We start from the raw sequence: 7186 nt of genomic DNA, 5'->3' as shown, positions 1-7186 counted from the left end.
AATTATTAATTATTTTAAAAGTCCATTTTTAATCGGTCGACCGGATATCTTGTTCGTGTCGACCTTCTTAGCCTTGGTGGAGTTCCTTGCCCTCCCACACCAGGAGACACAGAAATATCTTCTGCAGGGAGGCTATCAATATCCCGATTATCAACGGTTTCCGGATTGGAAGTACCATTAGAAGGTAGACTGGGAGGGTCATGAACATCCATCGGGGGCAGACTGAGAGAATTGTAAGTGTCTGCAATAGGATTGGAAATGTTCGTAGTATCTGTGACGACATCAACATTATCTGAATTATGGCTATTGTTAATGTCCTCAGGAGAGGGCTGGCCACCACAAGGAGCTAAGTCTTTAACTGAAACCGTACTTTCTTTCCCATCTTGGAATCGAATATGAGCATATTGGGAATTTGCCTCCAATAGCTCCACCTCCTCCACTAAAGGATCATACTTTGACAATCTAACATGGCGTCGGAGCAGCACAGGTCCCTGCATAGTAAGCCATGAAGGTACCGAATATCCCATAGAGGATCTCCGCGGATAGTTAAAGAGCCTTTCATGGGGGGCCACATTAGTAACCGTTGAAAGCAATGATCTAATGGAATGCAGGGCATCAGGCAGTACCATTTCCCACTGTGTATTCTTAAGGTTCCGGGATGTCAAAGCCAACATAACTGCCTTCCAGATCACCCCATTGTATCGTTCGCACTGTCCATTACCCTGGGGATTATACGGGGTAGTTCTGCTAGTAGAAATTCCCCAACTCTGGAGGTATTCCTTCAACTGGGAAGACATAAAAGAACTTCCCTGATCCGAATGGATATACGCAGGCATCCCAAAGATGACAAAAAGTTGAGTCAGACATTTAATAACTGTAGCAGCTGATACATCTGCACAAGGAAAAGCAAAAGGGAACCTTGAAAACTCATCCACAACAGTAAATATATATCGATTCTGAGTCGTTGAAGGAAGGGGCCCCTTAAAATCAACGCTCAGGCGTTCAAAGGGAGAAGTAGCCTTTATAAGATGAGCTCATTAAGGCTTAAAGAAATTCAGTTTACACCGGGCGCAGACAGAGCATGACGAAGTCATCCGCTTGACGTCTTCAACTGAAAAGGGCAAATTCTTACTGCGTACGAAATGTATCATCCTCGTAACACCAGGATGGCACAAAGCATTATGAAGATTAATAAGCGTATCTCCGTGAAGCACAGAACAATAAGCCCTCGACAGCGCATCAGTGGCAACATTATCCTTCCCCGGACGATAGACTATATCAAAATGATAGCATGCCAACTCGATCCTCCACCTCATTATTTTATCATTCTTAATCTTTCTGAAATGTTTGACATCAAACATGAAGGACACAGATTTTTGGTCAGTTACTAACGTAAAATGTCGCCCAGATAAATAATGTCTCCATTTACGCAGTGCTTCTACTATTGCGTACGCCTCTTTCTCTATTGATGAATGTCTCTGCTCACTATTGCTCAGAGTACGTGAGAAAAAGGCCACAGGTCTTCCATTTTGGTTCAGGGTAGCCCCAATTGCAAAATCGGAAGCATCCGTCTCAATCACAAAGGGAACCTGCTCATCAATAGAATGCACAACTGCTCCAAGGATATCCTTTTTAAGATTATCAAAACACATCCTGGCCTCCCATGATAGAGGATATGTCGTAACCCGAATAAGGGGTCGGATCTTCTGCGAGAAGTTTGCAATCCAATTAGAATAATAAGAAAACAGTCCAACAACTCGTTGCAAGGCCTTAGAATTAGTAGGGCAAGGTAACTCAATCAGTGGTCGCAGCCGTTCTGGATCTGGTTTAATCTTGTTTCCCGAGATAATATACCCCAGTAAATTTACCTCGGTGGTCGAAAAGATACACTTCTCTTTATTGAAAGTTAAGCCAACTTTTTCCGCAACTTGAAGGAATCTTTCTAGATTAAAATCGTGCTCCACCCTTGATTTGCCACACACCGTGATGTCATCTAAATATGAGAAGGTGTCAGAGAGAGAGTTATCACTTATAAAAGCATCCATTGCCCGTTGAAAACAGGCGACACCATTAGTAACACCGAATGGTACTCGGCAAAACTGGTACAGCTTTCCGCCAGCTTCAAAGGCCGTATATGGTTTGTCCCTCTTAGCGATAGGAATCTGATGATAAGCACTCTTTAGGTCAATAGTGCTAAAAACCTTATATTGAGATACTTTATTGATAAGCTCATCAATCTTAGGCAGGGGGTACGCATCTAATTGAGTATACCTGTTAATAGTTTGAGAGTAGTCTATCACCATTCGCTTCTTATGTCTCTCATTAGTGGTGACAACTACCTGTGCCCGCCAGGGCGAAAAACTAGGTTCAATGATTCCTTCCGATAAAAGACGTTGAACTTCAGAATTAATAAATTCTTTATCCTGACTGCTATACCTTCTTGACTTGGTAGCAATTGGCTTACAGTCCGGCATCAAATTGGAAAAAAGTGATAATGGAGAAATGAATAAAGAAGTTAATCCACAAATAGACAAAGGTGGCTTAGTTCCTCCGAAAGAAAGACTGAGGGACTCATGTAATTGAAGCACATCATGATCAATCAAAATGTCCGCACAGAGATTAGGCAGAACGGATAGGCGTATATCAGTATACGTATTACCTAGGAGAATTAATTTCACAAGGCAACAACCAGCTACTTGTGAGGTGAGAGTCGTCTGAGCCATACACACCTGATAGGAAGCAGGCGAAATTTTCAAACGCTTCTCCCTCACAAACTGAAGACTTATAAAGCTCTCAGTACTGCCCATATCTATAAGGGCCTTCACTTCTAACCCATTAACTTGGGCCATAACTATAGCTTTGTTTAGGCCATGGGAAAAGGCGGCAGAAACTGATGCAATAAACGCCCTATCTAAAGGCTGAATGGTCGCAGAGGAGGCAACCGATTTGCAAACACGTGCGTAATGACCTCCCTTGCCGCATTTACTACACACAGCCTCCCGGGCAGGGCACTTCAGACGGGGGTGCCGGGCGTTCCCGCAAAAATAACACTTCTGAATCCTAGAGGCAACAGCTGCCGAAGTAGAAACTGTTTCGGAATCTGGTAAACCACTCCTATTAAATCCAAGTGACTCCCTTTCATCCGGAACTGCCGAAACCACGGTCGCAGGCCGATCAAAAAGAGCATAAGAATCCGAACTTCTCTGAGTCAAATCCAATGTAGAGGCTTGCTCAAAAGCACTCTTAAGATCCAAGGTCTTATTTTCTAATATCCGCTGACGAATTGATCAAGACAGTAATCCATTAATAAATGCATCCCGTACCGACTCTTCCTTATGTTCTTCTGCAGACACGGCCTTATAATTACAGTTAGCACCAAGGCGCCGGAGTGCTTGTAAATAAGCATCCAAGGATTCTCCTGCCTGCTGCCTACGGGCAGATAAAAGGTGACGTGCAAATACCTCATTTTTGGGTTTAACAAAAAAAATTTCCAACGTAGCAATAGCCAATTCATAAGTTTCACAGTCCAAAATATACTTATACACATCCGGAGCAATGTAGTTGATTAGTATATCCAACTTATTCAGAGATTGCTGATCCAACACGCCCAAAAAGTTTTTAAATGTACGATACCAATGTTTCCATTGATCATCCACTCCTGCAGAATTAGGGTCAGCATTAAATCGTTCCGGTCGAAGATATCATTCCATTATAGCAAAAGGTTAATAAATTGAAATAAAGAGTAGCTTGCCTTTCAAAAGCTAGGCTTTATTAACCTTAAAAAACCAGCAGTACATGTTAAGCACCCAGTCTCAACCAAACTGTAGAGAACTGAATTTAAGATGGCCACCACAGGTCACATGGAATCAACTAACCAATAAGTTTACAGCATATATCTCAAGGCAGGAAAACAGGCAACCAATTACAATGCTTCTTATAAAACAAGAATAATCACCACAGTGAGTAGTTGCAACTCCTCATCTTTGCTAGTCTGATCTCTGATTTGACTGAGCTTTGTAGGGGTAACATTCACTAGGTGGTGGATTTTTACTGTTAGGCCCTCCACCTCGTGTTTCTCATATGGTGACAATCGAGACAACGCATCTGCTAGCACCATTTCCTTTCCTGGCTTATATTTAAGTGGGAAGTCATAGCTTTGGATCCTTAGAAGTAGTCTTTGCAGTCTTGCAGGCGCTTTGCACAGATTCTTCTTATAGATCTGTTCTAGTGGATGATGGTCACTCTCTATTGTAAATCGCCTGCCATATAGGTATGTATGGAATTTCTCGCATCCGTACACTACTGCAAATAGTTTTCTTTCTATGTTGGCGTATCTCGTCTCGGCTGACGTCAAGGCCTTTGATGCGAAAGCTATTGGCTTTCCTTCCTGCACCAGAGCTGCCCCTAGTCCTCTGGTAGAAGCATCTACTTGCAGAATGACTGGTTTTCTTCTGTCATAATATGACAGACTTGTTTCTTTGCACAACAGTTCTTTAAGTTGTTTGAAATTCCTTTAATGTGATTCAGACCACTGGTATTCGGCGTCTTCTTTCAATAGCTCTCTGAGATTTGTTGTATGTTCCGACATGTGTGGGATGAAAGAACTCATGTATTGGACCAAGCCGAAGTAACTCCTCAGCTCTTTCTTGTCTTTGGGTGGTTTCATTTCAGCAATCGCTACAATCTTCTCTGGATTTGGCTTGACTCCCTCTGGTATATAAATCATACCGAAGATTTGCATTCCTTGACTTTAACTATGCACTTATCGGCATTTAACTTGATGCCAGCCTTCCTGGTACTCTCCATGGCCTCATGTAGGTGCATGTCATGGTCTCTTTCATCTGCTCCATAGATCTGAATATCATCAGCTATTCCTATAGCTCCTTCACAGCCTCTGTATGTCTCGTCTATTTTCTGTTGAAAGATATCTTGACTGACCTTTAGCCCGAATGGTAGCCGCAGGAATTTGTAATACCCAAATGGTGTGTTGAATGTTGTCAGTGTTGTTGATTCCTCATCCAACTTCACGTTCCAATATCCATTTCTGGCATCTAGTTTTGAGAAAACCTTGGCTCCTGCCAGTGATGGCATAATCTCCTCTAGCATTGGGGTGGGATGGTGGTCCCTCTTTATCGCCTGGTTTAGATCTTTGGGGTCCAAACATATTCTGAGACGCCCGTTTGGCTTTTCTTGTACCACAATTGAGTTTACCCAGTCTATGGGTTCAGTGACCTTTACGATCACTCCCTTTTCTTCCATCTCCTTTAGCTCTCTTTCAAGCTTTGTCTTCAGCTCGATGGGTACTTTTGTGGCGCATGGATAACGGGCTTTACCTCTGGATCAATGGTGATGTGGTATTGGAAATCTCCGAAACATCCTACTGTATCATCGAAACATTCCGGATACATGTCTATGAAGTCTTTTTTACTCTTGATTTGTGGGCGGTTCTCCAGTGGGGTGTTGCTGTCTATCTTCAGTGGCGTTTCCGTCAGCTCGTGATGCACTGAGATCAATCTCAACTTCTCGCAGCTGTTTAATCCCAGGATCGCTGGCCCCTCAGTGTCGGTGACATAGAACATGCAGTTGATGTTCTTTCTTTTATGTGTCCCTTTGATAAAGGTTATTCCGAGTTGTTTAATCTCACTCCCCCCGTATGCTGTCAGCACGACATTACTTGCCTTTAAACAACCATTTTTCAGGTAGCCATCTTCTCTCAGGTTTTCGGGAAAGATCTGCTGGTACAGTCTCAATGGGAGACTGTTGCTCTGAGCCCCTGTGTCCAGCTTCAACTTTAAGTTGATGGTTTTGGGCCGACCTTTGATCTTTTTTTTGATTTGGATGATGGTGTGCAATTCTCTCCTTGGAGTATTTTCCGCTCTGGACATCTCGTGAAGCTGTATCTTTATGGTTTCGATGTTTAATGCATTGTCGTGATCATCATCATCATCCTGCTCATCCATGGCATGGATATTGTGTTTCTTTCTCTGGTTCTGCTGTCCGCCTTTGTTTTTGATGTATGTTCCTTCTTTCTTCGTTCTACACCTCTTTTCCCAGTGGTTTAGTTTGCCACATGCATTGCAGCTTGTTCCATATGCTGGACATTTCCTCTTGTCTGTGTAATCGTGCGGTCTTCCACAATTTCTGCACGTTTCCCCCGTTGTCATGTGTATGTCTTTGTGTGTTGTACTTTTCTCTCACTGCATCCACTCTGTTGTCCGTCCGCATGTCAGCCGTTTGAGAAATCAGCGTTTTCATTTGCTGCTTCATGGCTTCATGAGCTCTCGCAGTATCTACAGCCTCTGTTATTCTGAGCTTTTCTTTTCCTATCAGGGCTTTTGTACCTCTACATGCGCTGACCCCCATATTAGCTGGTCCACAAGCTTTTCTTCCATTTCCTTAAATGCACACTTGCTGGCTTCATTTCTCAGCCTTGTTAGGAAATTGTCAGCTGTTTCACCGGGTTCCTGTCTTAGACTCTGGAATTTGTATCTGTGTATACGGTGATTGGATTTAGGCTCTAGATGGTTGCTGAATTTATCAAAAATTGTCGCAGGGTTTTCATTTTCGTCTTCAGTCAAACTCCAGCTATTATACAAATCTAGACCTTTTTCTCCTGTCCACAACAGAATGTAACTAACCTTTTCCTCATTGGTAGCGCCCTTCAGGAAGCTTTTGAATGTAAGCTCACATTTCTGTTTGAACTTGCGGAATGCTTCTACTATATCGTCGGCTTCCCAGTTCATGAGGGTTTGCATTTGCACAGTCGTCATTTTAGTTTCCCGTACGATTCACTCTCAAATCACCGCAGACATCGGTACTCACAAAATCAGCTCATAAAATCACTTTTCGTCTTATTCGTAGTTCGTATAGCGCAATTTTTTACTCACTTATACCGCTGCCACCATGTTGTGTCTCCTTGTGTTCTTTTACTATAAATAATAGACACTTTTAGTTCATTTTAGTTACTGCTTTTACTAGCTGTATTTCTGCTTTGTTTCTGTGCTGCCGCATGGTGTGGAGTGATACAAGATGTCCGACGCTGCACTGTGCACTGCCCGTGCAGTGTGCCACATAGCAATATAACTACACCATACCAAAGTAGTTCCATACCAAAGTAGTTCCATTTAACGATGTGATACTATAACAATGTAACAGGCAGTTTTCCACATTGTCGGGTAGATGCCAG

The sequence above is a fragment of the Somniosus microcephalus genome, chromosome 5 (assembly GCF_052327205.1).
Source record: "Somniosus microcephalus isolate GS21.2 chromosome 5, FLI_Smic_1.0, whole genome shotgun sequence".
In the NCBI taxonomy this organism is placed as follows: domain Eukaryota; kingdom Metazoa; phylum Chordata; class Chondrichthyes; order Squaliformes; family Somniosidae; genus Somniosus; species Somniosus microcephalus.
This window is presented reverse-complemented; position numbering follows the sequence as displayed.